This window comes from Zeugodacus cucurbitae, chromosome 3 (assembly GCF_028554725.1).
Source record: "Zeugodacus cucurbitae isolate PBARC_wt_2022May chromosome 3, idZeuCucr1.2, whole genome shotgun sequence".
In the NCBI taxonomy this organism is placed as follows: Eukaryota; Metazoa; Arthropoda; class Insecta; order Diptera; family Tephritidae; genus Zeugodacus; species Zeugodacus cucurbitae.
In genome coordinates, this window is record NC_071668.1 from 64,813,672 (window position 1) to 64,831,665 (window position 17,994).

At 31.7% G+C, this 17,994-nt stretch overlaps 1 protein-coding gene across 7 annotated transcripts in view; it reads left to right on the plus strand.

The window, feature by feature from the left end:
- Lar_1 (tyrosine-protein phosphatase Lar) overlaps positions 1-17,994 on the plus strand; it is a 643,385-nt gene that overhangs the window by 143,940 nt on the left and 481,451 nt on the right. For all 7 annotated transcript variants that reach the window (XM_011178395.3, XM_011178396.3, XM_011178397.3 and 4 more), the window contains one exon: positions 12,670-12,743. The gene's annotated coding sequence lies outside the window, so the exon portion shown is untranslated. The remainder of the gene's footprint in view (positions 1-12,669; positions 12,744-17,994) is intronic.

The window sequence follows — 17,994 nt, forward strand, 5'->3', positions numbered from 1 at the left end:
TGTGCTTAGAAACTGTATTAAAAAAAATGTTGCCTACTTTTAGGCGGTTTGCCATAAAGCGCTTTTCTTCACAATAGTTGAGTTGGTTAGTTGCCTAGTTCGCTTGAAGTGCGTAATTTCATTTTGTTTTGTTGAATTTGTGGAATATTTGTAATTTATTGCAAGTTTTCGCCTAAAAGTATGCTATGTTTTTGGAAAATCGTGATTTTAAAGGAGAGTGGTTGCCTTGGTTGCAATAGAACTTGCGGAGATGCATTGTGTGGAAAATGATATGTGATCATTTTGTTTTAAACAAATTCGTTTACTCCTAAAGGTATGCTACTAAGATGTAAAATAAGGGAATTCATGGAATTTAATATTAATAACTACTTTTTTGTGTTTTAGTGTAAAAATAATGTTATTTCTTACATCTTTTCTGATATATTTACGCCTAAAAGTATGTTACAATAATATAAAATCACTATTTAATATAATTAATAATTAACTTTTTTATTAAAAATATTATTTTTATCGTTGAATAAAATATTTTTGTGCTTTATAATTTTTTAAATATTTCACTTATTATTAACAAACCAGTATTTATTTCAAAATAATAATCTTATTTTTTCCATTTTCGAATAAGTTTACTCCTAAAAGTATACTGCAAAGATAGAAAAAGCACGGTTTTTGTATATTTTTTAAGAATCTTGCCTGTTTTTAATAAAAATAATATTAATTTTAATATATTATTATTTATTAAATAATTTTTTGTCAAAAATTGTCTGTACTTTTTTATTTGCATATGTTTAAAAAAAAAAAAAAATGAAAAAATAAAAATAAAATTAATTGAAATCCCTGTGCTCATCTTGTAATCCATCTTGTCAACGCCCCCACATGCTAAACCAAGTTAAACGCCTGTGACCAACAAACTAGCCAACACAAACGATTAATCTGTCAACGCTCACTCAGACCGTTGACGCTGCTGCCAAACAACCAAATAAATGAGCCACCAACTCGGAGCACGTCAGTGGCGCTCACACCAACTTTCCGCACACAAGAATGAAATTACGGCTAACAGGCTACTAATTATGCTTAGTGGTACCCACGGCGATATGCATATGTAAACGTTATAAATATATGTGTGTACACATACATACTTCCGCTTTCCGATGTGAAAAAATTCTGCGTCATTTACTTGCTAAAAACTATTAATTATATTCAAACCCGAGGCGGCCGCTAATTTGTGGCGCAAATTAAGTAGTTGGCCGGCATGTTGACGTTGTCAAAACGTAGTGTTGCCAGAGGTGAAAAATAAAAGCTAAAATTCGACACATGCACATACATGCATGAATAACGATATATGAAATTGAGGGGTGTATAAGTGTTGGTTGAGCGGTTTCTTCATTGCGCTAATGACACGTGAGTTGCATAAATGTGGTAAGCAAATTGGTGATTGATATAGCTGACATTGACTTATAGTCGTTGTTTGCGGTGGTGCGTTCGGAAAATAAAAATAAAGATCTTTATTTAAAGCAGCTTTAATATAGTCTTGAAATTTTCTAAAATTTTATTCGATAATATATTTCAATTTTTTCTTGATTATTTCTCCTCTTATAAAGACTTGTGCATTAAAAAAAAACTAGATAAATATTTTTATTCAAAACAGCTTTAATAGCCTTGAAATTTTCGAAAATTTTATTCGAAAATAATTTTCAATATTTTATAAATTATTATTCCTCTTATAAAGACTTCGGCGCTCAATAAATATATATATTTATACCAAGCAGTCTATATTAAACCTTGAAATTTCCCAAAACTGATTCGAAAATATATGTACATAAAAACAATTTTAATATTTTGTTTACTATTTATTGCTAGAAAGTCATGTGCCCCTAAAAGCACACTTGCAATTTTGTAAACAATCAAATTACAAGTCTCATATAATTATTCAGAGACTCGTTGGGCAGTGCAGAACTCCACTTCTGCAATTGTCTGCCGAAATTCTTGTTACAAGCCAATTAAAATTTCAGTTTATTATTGTTGAATGCATGTCGCTTGAACAGTCTACTTGCGAGACTGACATGTCTGCCCTTAGGTGCTTTGAAATGATTGAAGCCAATTACAGTCGTGGAGCGAGTAAAAATAGTGATTGAAGGCACTTTGAAGCGCTTTGAGGAAAAAAACACGCAAATATAATTTTTCAGGTAGTAAAAGTTTCAGTCGAAAGCTCATTCTGGTACATAGCGAAGCAACACTGAAACTATAGTTAAAACTCCAAATTGTTTTCTACTACTAACATTTTTTCACAACTTTATCGATTTATAGTATTTACAAAGAAATATGCTGTTAGTAAAGATGCTTTCCAATTTTCATTGCATATTTTGGGGCGCGCTGACCCTTATCATTTCCATTTTCGCTTCTCAGACACTTACACAAAGCTGCCTCAATTACTCGCAATTACTATACTTAAAATATACAGTTATGTTTGTAAAGACATGCATATATATACAACATGCTGATTGCCTCTGTTACACAAAGAATTCGCTACACTATACTAGCATTGAGCATGCCAACTAATTGTAGTTTTGTGTTCAAAACGAAAACCAACTTTCAAACACAAATAAACAAATTGCATGTCTGTCTGTTAACAAAAACATTGTAACGGCCACCTAAACACAATCCAGTGCCAGCAAAGTTCGAGTACAGATGTTGGACCAATGTGTCGAAATACTAAGGAAATGAAAGACGCGCCGGGTTGGGGTGAGGGCCAATCATAGATGAGAGCATTTAATTGTAGAATTGGCATACAAAGTGGCAAGAATTGATGTTAACAATTTGAAATGGTCGGAATGTGAGGAGGGAACAATTTGGTATGGACATTAGGGTGGTTGTAAATAAGCTGAATTTATTTTTTAAAATTTTTTTCGGACTTTAAGATAAGCTTAGAAAATGGTACCACAGTTATTACAGCAAATTTTGATTCAAATTTCTAACGATAAGGCACATTAGGTCATTAGGGTGGTTGTTAAAGCAGCTGTTGCAAAATTTTTTATTTTAATTTTTTTCAATGTTTAAAATCTGATAAGCTTCGACAACAGCAGATGATACCACAGTTATTACAGCAAATTTTGATTAGATTTTTTAACTAGTACAGCACATTAGGGCAGTACGTAAAAAATCGTATAAACTACTTTTTTCCAAGGTCCCATATTTTATACTGGATCTCAACTATCTGTAAAGCTCTTGCAAAAATGTTGGGTTCGTATTAAGAAAGTATTAATTTAGTTAAAATTTCGTCATCGTAGAATCTAGACTTTATACCCAGTGAGGCAAGTAGTGTCTAATATTCTGATCGGGATGAAAGTTGATATGCTATATTTCTTGAGCTGTAGTTTCAGCGACACAGGGCCGATGTTTCGAAAAATATCAAAAAATTTTTGATGTAGTATTAATTTGTCACCCTAATGTGAAAAAAAATAAATTTTTGAAAATTATGTAATTTTTTCGTTATAAATTCATCGACGCAGGGTTAAGTTTTCGAAAATTGAAACTTTTGTTTGGAAAATTTAAGTACCACCCTAACATGTGAATTTGTTCGAATTTTATTGATTTTTGATTCTTGTTATATGATACAATTTTATAATTATAAATTGCACGTTGACTTTTCGAAAATTTTGTAAACATTTACTTGAAAATTTTAAGTACCACCCTAATGTAAACAGGAAAATATTTTTTAAATTTTTTTATTTCATTTTATTGCCTTTCAATTGATATAAAATAAGTGCTTATTCACTGAAAATAATTCTCAAATATATTACTAAAATTATACTTAAGAGGATTCAAACATCAGTGCATGTTTTGCATTTCTCAAACATAAGTAGCTCTCTACTTCCTATACAAAGACCACCTCACTATTGCACCAATTTAATCGTCTTAATTGTGCGTCTTCTTTAATTAAGCAAAATTGTTTCATTTCCCTTTTACACTTTTATTTATTCACTACATTCAATAAATGGCACAATGAAAGCCCACAATGTATGCTGCATATGTGTGTATATTTATGCCACATCGATCAATATTGACTTATGCATTTTCGTTTTTAATTTTATCAAGTTTTACCTGCACACATGTGTATTTATTTTTGGTCGCTGGCAGCTATCAGCAACCAGGCAGACATTTTCTGCCTTTCTCACTCACTTTTTTTTCTCTCACTTTCTATCTCTCTCTCTCTTCCTGTCACGCTCTATCACAGCTAACAAAAGCGCGCGTCGTTCCAACGTTGTGTGAAACAAGTCAGAAAGTGTCGCGCCAAGTCAACCAGATGGTGCCACTTGATTAACTTTGATTTATTTTTCCTCCAACACACATATATACATTTATGTATACTATATACATATATACAAATAGGCGCGCAGTAATTTTTAAATGCTGCCATTGCATCTGTAGAGGCTTTTAGTATAGCAGATATGTTTGTGTGTGTGTTTTCATATTGCTATTGAAACTGAATTTAAAAAAAATATTTTCCCTTACTTTAATTGTCTATGCTTTTATGTTTTCGCATGCAACTCGCTTGCAGTTATTATTCCCTTTTAGTGAGAATTTTGGCTACTCCAATATTATACTACTAAAAAAAATATTTGTAGCATACTTTACGGCGCGTCACATTATTCGCTCTACTTTATATACCTCTATACACACAAATATATTTCTTACTCCTATTAACAATTCAGCTATTTTTGCTGTCTGCCGTCAAGTATTCTTCTAAGTGATTGATGCTGGTTGAGTACAGCTGTTATGCGTGATTGAATGCATATATTTATAAAAAATGCAATAACAATAAATGCAGTCAGAAGTAAAAAGTGAGAAATATGAGTGATTACAGATTTTTTGGAATTCAATGTGCTCAGAACGTTCGACATTTTTGAATGGATGTTGATAAGTTAAGAAACTTCCAGCTAAAAATGTTTTCCATATACGACTGAAAAGTATCATGGGTTAAATTATCTTTGCTGTATATATCCCTGGAAATAGGACAGCATCCTAACCTAACCTTCTGTGAAATGTCTACTTGGAAGTATTAGTATTAAAATTATTAAATTTAGTTATATTCCCTTATTATCAGTACTAGATTCTCACTGTTTTGTGGTTAATCTTTCTGACTGATTTTAAATTTTTTTATATCATTAACGCTATGACCACTTTTCTTACCTGAATAGTTCGGGAAACTTTTGTATTCGAAAAATATATAGTTTTCGGAATATTTTATTTTCTGTAGCTAGACAATAACTAATAGTTCCTTACCGCAGATTATCACTCAAAACTGTATTATAAGACTTTGCAAGTTACCGTGTTAAACTTGAATGGCTCATTATTATTTATTTGAGTTACATCCGACATTCTCATGTTTCCTGAACTCGCTCAATAACAGTTACAGCGTCTGACACCCGTTCGTCGACAACATTTTTCGCCCCTCTTACAGCCAATGTTTCGGTTTATCGCCTATATTATTGAATTTTTTTTGGCGATTCAATTTAGAGCTCGTGGCTGTTAATTTTCCATCTACCTAGTGATCAAAATCACAAGCCACGCTGAAACCGTTTTGTCAACAACTGCTATCTTTGAACACCTTCTCACGCTAAAGAACTGATTATCTATGGTCAAAACTTACTTGAGTGTTCTCATTTTGATAGATTCATGTGACTTGTTTAAATTTAAGATTTAACTGCCGGTATTTTAAGATGTAACATTCTTAAGATTTCTGAAATGAATTGTTATATTTATAATTAACTCTCAGCATTTTACTAGTTTCGAATTATTATTGAAAAATTATTTCATTGTTAATAATATTAATTAATTAATGAAGATATTTCTAATAAACTAAATTAAGGAGTTACTTTAAGATAAGCTTAAATGCGATTATAATTTTTTAAACTAGCGGCTTAATCGAGTAAATTAAAAAATTGTTCAGACAATATGTAAAAATAGATCACATTAAAAAGTCTGTTGAAAAGAAATTTAATATGATTAAAATAGTTTTACTCAGCCTTAATTGAGTCAATTAACAAATTGATTAATTAAAACTATAAAATTAATAAAAAAATACTAAATTAATGAGTCAGTTGAAGTGGAGTTGTCTCACAAAGCCGCTAAATTGAGTCAATTATTAAATAATTTAATAATTTAAAAATTATATCTAATTGACTAAATGTCTAGTAGCCTTTTCGCATAGCAGCTAATTGATCAATTAACCGGCATTTACTCGAATAAAGAGCTGATTCAGTTCGATTTAACATACATAATAAAAATCGCGTTTTTCTACATTAATTTTTCATCGAATTTTAATCGAGTTGAAAATGAGTTGCGGCAAAGAATGTATTTCTACAGACATATACTGTCTTTGTCTGCGAGATTTTGTTCACGCTGCACGACGGTAGATTTCGCTGCTGGATATGAATAATAAAATAGCAATCAGCTGATGAAACTTATAAACTTTTTGTGAAAAGCAAAAACGAACATGTTTAACAACTGATGTAAACGGCAGTGCGAAGGGCGAAAACTGATTTCTCAATTAAACTTTTAATTGATCAATTAATTTATCTGTGCGAAAAGGCTGTTGGGCTATAAAATATTTATTTTATTAAGGTATAAACTGGTTTCTCAATTAAAATTTTAATTGATCAATTAACTTGGCTGTGTGAAAAGGGTATAATGTTGTATGTCATACATTCGTATGGGCATTTTCAATTAATATTATGTCGATTTGAATAAAGACATTAGAACATTAGTGTTGCTAGATTAATTAAAGTTTTATTTGAAGCCGCTATTCAATACAAGTATGTTTCGACGATATTTATTCAAACTTCTCTGGGTAGTTAATTTTGTATTGAGAACCTAGAAAATATATTCCACTCGTATTTACATATTAAGTACAAACTAAGTATTCCGCTGTAATATTGTCACTGTTTTATGCAAATTTAAAAAATTTAGCTTGCTTTTTAACTCAATTTAAGTTGCTTCTCACACTCATATTTCATATCCGCGCCTACTATTCATCGCACCTGTTCACATAATATGAGCTTTGGGGGAAATTTAAACAAGATTTTTATAATAGACGCTTATTAAGTATAAAAATATACAAAATTTCGCAAGAAAAGAAATAAATAACCAAACTACGTGCAGCAATGATGCCGACACGTGACAAAATATTTAACAATGCCAAGGCAAAGGATAGGAGGAAGGATAATAAACAACAAACCTAAGTCCACATATCATATATGTGTATATACATATGCCTGCGCAGAGATGTGAAAAAACCAACAGCTACAAAAACAAGCATTTGGCTTAGACAAAAAATGTATGAAACCGCTTTGTAGCGTCGTGAGCGGGATTACATGTGTGCCAGTATGTGTGTCAGCAACAGAGGTGGAAGGCGTAAAACCACCGGAAGTCAAATACAACAGAACGCAAATTGCCTGCCAAGTAGCTAACAAAACGAAGTAAGCAACTGAAACGTTGGCGGCTAAGTAAGCGAGTAAAGAAAGAAATATGCGAAATAAAGCGATGCTGAGGCTTACAACAACACACATATGTATATATGTATATGAGAAGAGCAACAAAACAACACGGCAGCATGATTTGCGGTGTACAAAGCTGTCATATTTTGCGTGTAATTTTTGACGAAACATAAACGAAAAATAATATGCGTCAAAAGGCAGGCAGTGTTTGGGAAGCATGCGGAAGTCTGCAAGCAGCGGCGCGGCAATCAGCTATAGCAAAGCGTTGTTACGGCGGAAGAGCCTGATATCTACATATATTGTTGTTGTGTGTGTGGGCGCTGCGTAATTTACAGGCGTATGCGTGACAGATTAGATTATGCTAACATAAACACAGGCGTATAAGCAAACTTGCGAATATATACATGCATGCACGTGCAACTACAATTTAAAATATGTCAACGCGTGTGTTAGCATATGTGATGTGTACATATATATGTAATAAAATAAATAAAGCATATCTTCCGGCGGCGTCGTAACACAGCAGAGAATCACAGCGAAGGAAGGGAAGTATACATATAGGCGCATATGCCTTTCTTGCACTTGTTTAGTATAACATGCGTGTATTAGTTGTGCTTTTACTCCCATACTCTTATGTACATAATTGTATTACATATTTGAATTTTCTGCGTTTACCTCGCTGATAATCGACATAATAATAATTTTCATGTTTGCTTCCTATGTACTTAAAAATTGTCTTTTGTGTGCACCAAAAGCCTTTGTTTGTATATATGTATTGGAACAGGTATGTAAAGATAGATATACATAAGCACATAGTTTGTCCGATATTCTTACAAAATCTGTAAAGAAAACAAAGCGTTTTGTTGTTGGCTGTGAGTTTGTTTCTTACTAGTCCTTATATATAAAAAGGTAAATTAAAGAAAAAGTGTTTGAGTCTCCCTCACTCACTTAAGCTCATTTATTAAAGAATAATATGTTTTGGACACTTTTTTAGTCTAAAATTTATACATAAATACATGTGTAAGTAGCCACCTAATTCTTGAGATTCCATTTATGCAAATATTAGCATACTTTTAGGCTTGATCTAATTAAAAGTGTAAGAACTATGAAATAGAATACTCTAAAGGATATATATATTACTTAAGAGGAAATTCTTTACAAAATTAATCGATTTTAGTAGCATACTTTTTGGGTTGCTATTGAATTCAAATTTAAAAATATACACGTAATCCCTATATACTGCTGTTGTTTGTTTTATTATGTGTGTTTTTTCGCAAATTTTAATATTTCTGTGTAGTATCCTCTCTTATAATATCCTTTAGAATATTCTCTCTTAGAGTTCTTATACTTTTAACTAGATCCACATACCTAAAAGTATGCTAAAGAAAAATTAGAAAATGAATTTCTACTAGATAAATATAGAACAAGTATATATGTATTTTTCTTCTAAAACCATAATGAAAAATATAAGACTTCTCAGATGGAATATCCCCAAGAATACAATAAAAGCGGATAAAACATAGAAGTACTAAGATTAACCAAAAAAACATAAACGAAACAAGTCAACATGTAAGGTAAACAGAGAAACTAAGATAAAAGGATAGCTGAGCTTTTCATTAATTTCATAGGTGATAGGTGTGCCTGTTCACTGAAATGTAGAGTTCAAAAAGAACTCTAAAAGGTAAGCAAGAAGAATTAATATTGAAAATAATGAATGATATGAAAGGATTTCTTTGGTATCCATTAGCCAAATAGGATGGTCGAAAATGAGAAAATCTCTTCAGTATTTCAAAACATATTTGTGTTGAAAATATTTTAACAATTTGAGTATCAAATCTTGATTGAGCCATAAAACATTAGCCATTCTTTTCCAAAATATTTCGTTGATTTATAAAGACGTTTTCAAAGGAGACGTTACAAAAGTACACTGATAGGGAGGGTAAACGACGCTCTTTTGACACTTTTCTTCAGTAATTTTGCCATTCCATCATATAAAGATATACGATCCAACAACGAGTCGAAATTATTAACTACCGAAATTCGGAGTTGGTGGCCTCAACTTTAAGAGCGCTGCATCCAATTTATGGTCGTTCTCATTTCTGGCTTAATGGCTTCGGCAATAAGTAAAATATGCGTTATTGGTCAGACAGTAATACACACGTACTCCATGAGTCACCATTTCATTTCGAAAAAATTACGATTTGATACGGTTTATGGGCCGGCTGTGTCATTTGGCCGTACTTCTTCCGTGATTATCAAGACCGGTACGTTACTATGAATGGGAATCGCTACCGCTCAATGATAACCGAATATTTTTGGCCCGAATTGGATGATATGTTATGGCTCGACCATGCGATTTGACACCGTTCAACTATTTCCTATGGGGCTACGTCAAGTCTATAATGTATGCCAACAAGCCAGCGACGAATAGGTTTCGAGCACAAAAGCTGTTAAGAACGTTCTCTTGTGGTCAAGAACCCTCCTAAATTCTATTGTTTCAACCATCTTGTGGTAATATAGTGGTACCAGAAAGATATCGGAGCACTGAAAAGTTGTATTATGGAAAATAGTGAAATATTTTGGCCCTCATGTGATACATAATATCGGAATCAAGAATTAATTAAATTCATAAACTGAAAAAGCTGAAATTTAAAGTGCCTTTCTCAAATATATAAAATCTATTAAATTTCCAGGCCTCACAATATTTCGTACAAAATTTAAACTCATAAAAAAGTTTTCCCTAAATATACTCACCATCCTTCGTCATTATTCCATTTAACCCTTCCATGCCTTGCAGCTGCTTATTAAATCCCATATATTTGAATTGCCTTGTGTGCCACGCACAAACTCATATAAATATGGGAAAGTATGCCGACACATGCGAATCTACGCTCTGGTGCGTATTTGTCTGCGGCGTTAATATTGTTTTAATTTACTGCGTTGTGGCACAAATGTTCATAATTATGTCATAACCATTGAAAAGTTAGCCAATCACAAAAGCAGTCAAAGCAAATGTAAACCAAACGCAGGCTGACAAAATTTTTGGATTTTATTGTATTAACTCGGTTCTGCTGAGTTAGCATATTTAAATTTTGTTCTATATACGCGTGAATATATATATTATTAAGGCTGTTTGGCGCCATGTGGTGATGGTGTGTGTAGGCATATGTTTTTAATAATAGTATAAGGGAGACTGATTGTTTGAAGCGTGTGCGTTATAGCCTCATCGTTTAATACTTCGCTCGGTGAATGAAAGTAGTAGTTGGTTTAGTAACTTAATATTAAGTTACTCAAGGTGCTATCAACAGGATTTAGTTAATGATTTCTAAAGTATTTAATGAAATCGCAAATAAATTGAAGTACGAATTCTGGTTTTACAAGAGTGTTTGAATATGGTCAGAATCGTCAACTTCAATAATATTATTAGTCTGCCTTTATAAGCCTTTTCTGCTTGAGGAATTGATTTTTGTTGAAATAGCAGTATTATTCAACATTTTCATGTTCAATTCTCTTGAAATCTATACTAATATTATAAAGCTGAAGAGTTTGTTTGTTTGTTTGAACGCGCTAATCTCCGAAACTACTGGTTCGAATTGAATAATTATTTTTGTGTTGGATAGTCCATTTATCGAGGAAGGCTATAGGAGCGAAAAAACAGTGGTAAATGTGTACAAAACGGGGGAAATTATTTATCTTTGAGGGCTTCCGTTCCTTGCGCTGCAAAAGCGGTTCAAGATACACAAAAGTTATGTATGAAAGAATTATTTCTCTTTTAATGATCTAAAAAAAGACCGTGAGTACCGTTTTTGTGATAACTAATTTGGTCGAAATTATTTGTTAGAGTTGTATTAACATAATAATATTAATCTTTATCCAAATAAATGTGTTGTTGGTTAAGAGTATTTAATTCTGAATAAAATTGTCTTTGGCGACACTTAATTTCAACGAACAACTTAAAAGAAAATATTACAAATAAATAACTCCGATAATAAAAATAATAAGTTTTAGCTCATTACAAATAAAATATAATTTCATGTTTGTATTCTCCTCATTTTACTTCTTTTATATGAACCCACACAAGAGACATGTGTGTAAAACTTATAATTTTTGAAATGTTTGTTTCAACCCGTGCGAAGGCGGAGCGGTCTGCTAGTATAGAATAAAATTGAAGTAAAAATAAAAAAATTTCTTAAACATTTTCTCAAATATTTTTTTTGATATACTTACCTTTTGTATAATGAGTACATAATATATATTTCACTTTTTCTAGAATTTCTTTTTTATATTTTTAATTAAAATTTCTTTTCAAATATTTTTTACGATTTCACAACCATTTTGAGCCACTGCAAATGCATTTACTTAGTTTACAATAACGATAACATATTTTATAGCAAATAAATGTATTTACAATAAATATTTGATTGATTATATATTTCGCATAATTTGAAAACTTCGTTTTATTATTGTCATATTTTTTATTTTTTTTCAACTAAAACTTCATTATTTAAAATTTTTAAATACATAATTATATCAATTATTTTCTAGAAATATACATTTTTCATTATTCTGTTGCTATATATCAGCCCTTAGAAAGTTTGAAGGTCTCGTTTTATTTGTGAACGTTTCCGAAAAATTAAGCCGTTCATAGTTGTGCTTTCTAAACACATTAAGTTCCAACTTTTTCCTGGTATCAGTCCACATAACCATTTCTTACATATTTGTCCGGCCGTTGTCAGTTTTTTGGTAAACTATTTGTATTAAAACTCGTGATGTAATCGTATGTATCGACATTGGTTACGTCAGGATCATCAAGAATTTAGCTGTAATAAACAAAAAAATACAAAAATTAATTCTGCATTATGTACTAGACACTTAAAATACTATAATATTCATTTGTTTTATCTATAAGCCGGCTTTCAATAAAAATTAATCCCTTTCCTTTAATTTTCATAAAATCCAAGTATATTAATCCCCACTTAAATGTCCTTTCTTAACATGCAAGACTTTTGAGACACTTGAGCGGGAAAGGCACTTAAATAAATTCCGCTTAAGTGCCTCGAATTTTTTTCAAAGCTTTTTCTCAAATACTTCGGTCAACTATTTTTTCTTTTAGAATGAAAGTCAAGAAAAATTAAAAAAAAAAAATACTTAATGATTCCTTTTCATTTCGTTACAGTGTGACTATCTCTTTTCTTCGCTAGAGACATTCAATCAGCAGCAGCCTGAGACAGTATTATTCAACTGCTAAACGTGAGTATTTCCGAAAACAAATCTTAAATTATGCTAGGTAAATTTTGCAAATATCTTTTTTGATAATATTTATGAATTAACATTATTTTAGAGTTTTTTGTTCAATTATTTAAGCAATAATATTATTCTTAACTTTTGGTAGAAAAGCAATGTAATCAGTGTGCTAAAATACCGTAAGTTTTATGTAAAACATTGCGCCAAGATGTTGCAACGTTTTCTTCTTCATTACAGCGTATTCTTTATAGAAAAAACTAATCGCTCCACAGCCTTTAATTCGTAGGTTTATTTCAAAAATATTTTTATCTATGAAAATAATTTAGAATGTGTCAATAGATTTTAGTCTTATTTATATTCATAGTTAAAAATAAAAGTATCATTAATTGATACCGCCCAGATGTAGGCAACGTTTTATTTTTCAAATTTAGTAGTTAGGGTCATGGATATCTCTTGATATTATTTCGCTAAATTCCTGATGATAATCATCTTCTATGATATTTACTGATTAATTTCATTGCATTTACATTTTAAATATGAAATTCAGCAAAATGAAAATATAGCGAAAATGAGTAGGTACTAAGCCAGGTTTTTGATATTGAGGTTCATAGTAAACTGATAGGATTAGTAGGCTAGTTTTTTTCTTATTATTTTTTATGAAATTAAAGTATATATCTCACTTGACCCCTCAACTAAAGTTCCACTCACCAGTTCACCAAACTAATTTCAAATAACAAAGCATGCATCAAACAACAATTTAGCATAGAGTACCATATATAAAGACAATGAAACAGTTAAGAGACTATAGAGATAGGAGCAGCGCATAAACAAATTCCAGTTAACATGTTACCATTTTATTGTTGCGCACTTTAAGGCGCATAGCCAGCGGCAGTAGCAGCTGCAAAAGCTATTCAACAACACACGCATACATTTTCTGGGATCACAGCGAACTATTATTTAACTGGGGAATTGTAGTGCGAAGTAATGTAAAATAAAGCAAGAAAAAAAGACTTTGTTGAAATAAAAATGAAAATAAAATCATAAAATTGCTTACAAAACTGCGTGTAGTAAAATAATAAAATATCTAGAAATGTATGTATGGAAGCACGATTGAATTGCAGTGGAATAAAGTAGTTGTGGCGACACACACACACCCACACATATATGAACAAGAAATGCAAACTTCCTGCTGCTAACACGCATACTAATAAATGCTGGGTTCAGTTGAAAATATATTTGCGTGTTTGTTTGTATGTGCGTATGTGTTTAATTGTCTGATTCACTATGAGTGTTTGCCGCTTGCAACTTTCATCCGCTTTTTTATGATTTCCTTAAACATTTTTATTGCATAACAACCGGCGCATACGGTGTGATAAAGACAATGCTATGTGTGATTACAAATACACACAGTCAGTTATTTGTATGTATAAGTGGTTAGCAATGTGTGTAGTTAATGTGTTGTTAGCTTGCGAAACTATTAACTCACAATCAACGCTGCAAAGCAGACTATCAAATGCGTTGAAGTTAGTCAGCTGGTCTTTCTTCGTGCTTGTTTTGTGTTTTGGAGTGACCAGCTAAAAAAAACTAAAAATATTATTTTTATGGCTGCTGTGCAATTATGTTGCTTTGAAGTCATATATTTTATGACTTTGCAAATTTTGTTTTATGTTGAAATTAGTTGTAAACTAAGGTTGAACACTTGAGGTAAAAAGGAATGCAAAATGAATAGAATTATAAAAAATCGCAAGCATAAAAATTTATTTAAATTTTATATTTAAAAAATATTGATCTATTCTTGAAGAATCCTGTCCTTCATGAATAATTCCTTCCACAATATTTTTTTTAAAGAAATTTGACCCACTAGGAATGGCTCCTAAAATGTCTGTAATGCTCATAACACTACCTTTTTTGACGTTGCTATATACCTGTATTGTATTTAATTTAAATCTCAGAATAATTATAAATAAATACAGCGTACACTTCTCTCATTTAATAATAAAGAAGACAAATCAGAAGTTCTGGTTATCAGCTAAAAGAGTAACTTAACTCATAGTAACTTCTATTTTCATCACCATAATTTCTTAGGGTTGAATATAGTCAAAAATATATATACCTGGAATATATTTAGGTTATTTTTCTGGCTACATGAAGTAAATTCTTTAAAGAACCATCTTACGAAATACATCAGGTTATATCAATCGTATTATCCCCTTGTTCAGTTAAATTGTTTTCAGTGTTAAGCTAGTTAATTATACTGGAGAATAATAGCAATAGAATGCAGATTCCTTTTCGCACAGGAGCTAATTGATCAATTAACCTGTGCTCGATTAATAGTATTTTCACGCAGAAGCTTATTGATCAATTAACCGGCCTTTACTCGATTAAAATGCTGATTTAGATCGATTTACCATACAAAATTAAAATCTAATGTTCTATTATACATTAATTTTTAATCGAATTTTATTCGAATTGAACATGAAATGCAACTCTGAGACAAAGTACATATATGTATTTACATACTCGTTCTTTGTCTGGGAGTTGATCTCCACGCGGTAAATTTGGTTGTATTTTTTTATAAAATAATGGTTGTGCAAGTATAACAGCTGATCGATTATCGAGAGCCGGTTTCTCATTTAAAATTTTAATGGATTAATTAATTTGGTTGTGCGAAAAGCCCTAAGACATTATAACATCGTTACTGGGTAAAGCTAATTGAAAGAAACCATATTTTCAATTAAAAAATTTAAATAAAATATAATTATTAAAATAATTATTTCATTATCTATACGACTATTATAATGAGGAAAGATTTGTATGTATGTTCGTAATGAATAAACTCAAAAACTACTGTGCCGATTTCAAGAATTCTTTTACGTAGGAAAGCTACATTCACCACGAGTAACATAGACTATATTTATTGCTAGAATCTCAACTTTCTGGAAATAGTTCCCAGGTGAGGATATCAAAAAGACTCCGTGAAGCAGATTCTTAATCTGAAACTGAAAATCGTCTTGAATGTCATTCTCTTCGCATCGCAATCGCGTGACAGAGAGTCTAGTAACAAGCGCTCGCAGCTGCTTGCTGAACAAAATTTCAAAACCTCTCAAGTACTTGCTTGATTGAGGATCTAGTATGGTTGAGTGCAGCGGCTTGAAGAATAAAACATTAGAAATATACACACTTACACTATGGACTCGAACTCTGAGTTCCCAACGCCTTCATAATCAGAGAGAAAGACAACGGACATCGGGAAAGTACATACATATATAATATATAGGAGAGTGTGTAGAAACTTATAACTTTTGAAATGTTTGTTTAAATCCGTGCGAAGCCGGATCGGTCTGCTAGTTGATATATACAAAATTATAAAACTAGTCGGTTATGAAGTAGTTTATATTGTTGACAAAAATTTTGGGTTGAGGTTTGGAAAAACGGATTTCATTAATGATCGATATCACAATAAAATTTAAAACAAAAGTCTTTTAAATCGGAATTAATCTTTCGCATCAGAACTGGTCCTCATAGCTCCAAGCTATGATTATTTTAAATTTTATTAATTTATATTATAATTTATTATTTTTAATTATTATTAATTTTTATTATTTTATAAGTAACAGATTTTAAAAGTTAAGTTGAACTAATAAACTATGACGTTAAATAAAGAAAGCTCAACTGGGCGCAAGGTAGTCCTTTTCGCACTGGTCCAAATCGTATCCTAAAACAACCAGTTTGGAATGTGTTTTCATTTTAATATTTTCTGGTCACCTAGCGAATACCAATTCACAAAACACTAACACACAGCAAAAACTACACACACAAATGAAGCATGCGAAATGTTTGAGTGTACAACAATAAACAAGTGCTAGAACAAATTTACTCTATCTACACCTTTTGCAAGTTCTTCCACATCCAACCACATTGTGCTGCACTTATAAGAGTTAACGCTCTGTTTTATTTCGAAGCTAGAAGCCAAAGCTAAGTTACGCTAAAAAACACATCCACAAGCACGTAAATACATATTTATGTATATAAAATGTGTGTGTGTGTGTTGATTTTTATATCTCTGCACATTAAATGTATTACAGCTTGTATTTGTTGAGTGGTTGGTATTTGCAGTGAAAGTAGTTGCACATGAAACTTTTTTAATTAAGCAGCCAAAGCGAAGCAAAAATTTCATAAGGTTGCAATGTGTTTTGTGCCGCAAAATTTCTTCTGTTGGCGTGTGTGAGAAAAGCAGTAGTTGAAGAAACGCACACATGCCAGGCAAAAAGTAAGCGTTTAGGTGCAAAAGCTTATGCCACAGACTAACACTTATTTATATATATGCACCGCCTACAAATGTTTTTTCCGCAATTTTATAGCTGCCACATGGCTATAAAATAACTACACACACACACCAACAACTGCAATGCTCGCAACAAATGTGTGTGTGTGTGCTATCATATCACATATTTTTTTGTTGTAAAACAACCTGCGCTTGCGCTGTGTTTTAGGCGTCACTCGCACAATCTAATGCACAGCATGCAACAAAAAACAAAAAACAGCAACCCATGCAATGTGGCAGCAATAAGCTTGCAACTTTTTAACCACAACTCGCTGGCAACTTTCAACTTCATAAGATGCATGTGAGCGCATATTTTAAGGCGTTTCGCCCACATTCATCGCGCGCTTCTTCGTTTTATTAGTAGCCGCTTGCCGCTAATGAAAATATTAATTTCTGCATTTATTGCATATTCATATTTGTATGACACTGCCATGTGGATTATGAAATTTCATTACGCGTGGCAAGTTTTTCGGCTTGCTTCAAGCTGTAGATTTTCGTGTTTTTAGTGCTTTTCGCAGCGAAAAGTTATATAAATGTTTATTTGCAGGCAATATGTTTGCCGTTCGCTTCGGTTTTGTCTTAATTACATTTCTTGTTGCCTGCTTTTAGGCGGCGCGGCATATAGTCGCACTTTATTATTGCTGCTGCGGAGTATGTCAAGCGTGAATTGAAGTTTTTAGAGCTGGGTATGTTAAAACAAAATACAAAAATATCAAAATTGATATTAGTTTTAGTTGAAAGTGGTGATTATTTTCATTTCACAAGATTCTTAAGGCTTTAGCGTCAGCCATTCACGAATATAGGCTACTCATATATTATACTCTCGTCAGTAGAGTTATAGAAAGCATTTTGGAACAAAGTGATGAAATTTACCAAATTCGTATATAGTAAATATATAATGGACTTATAGTCGTTTCATACAAAAGCTAATTG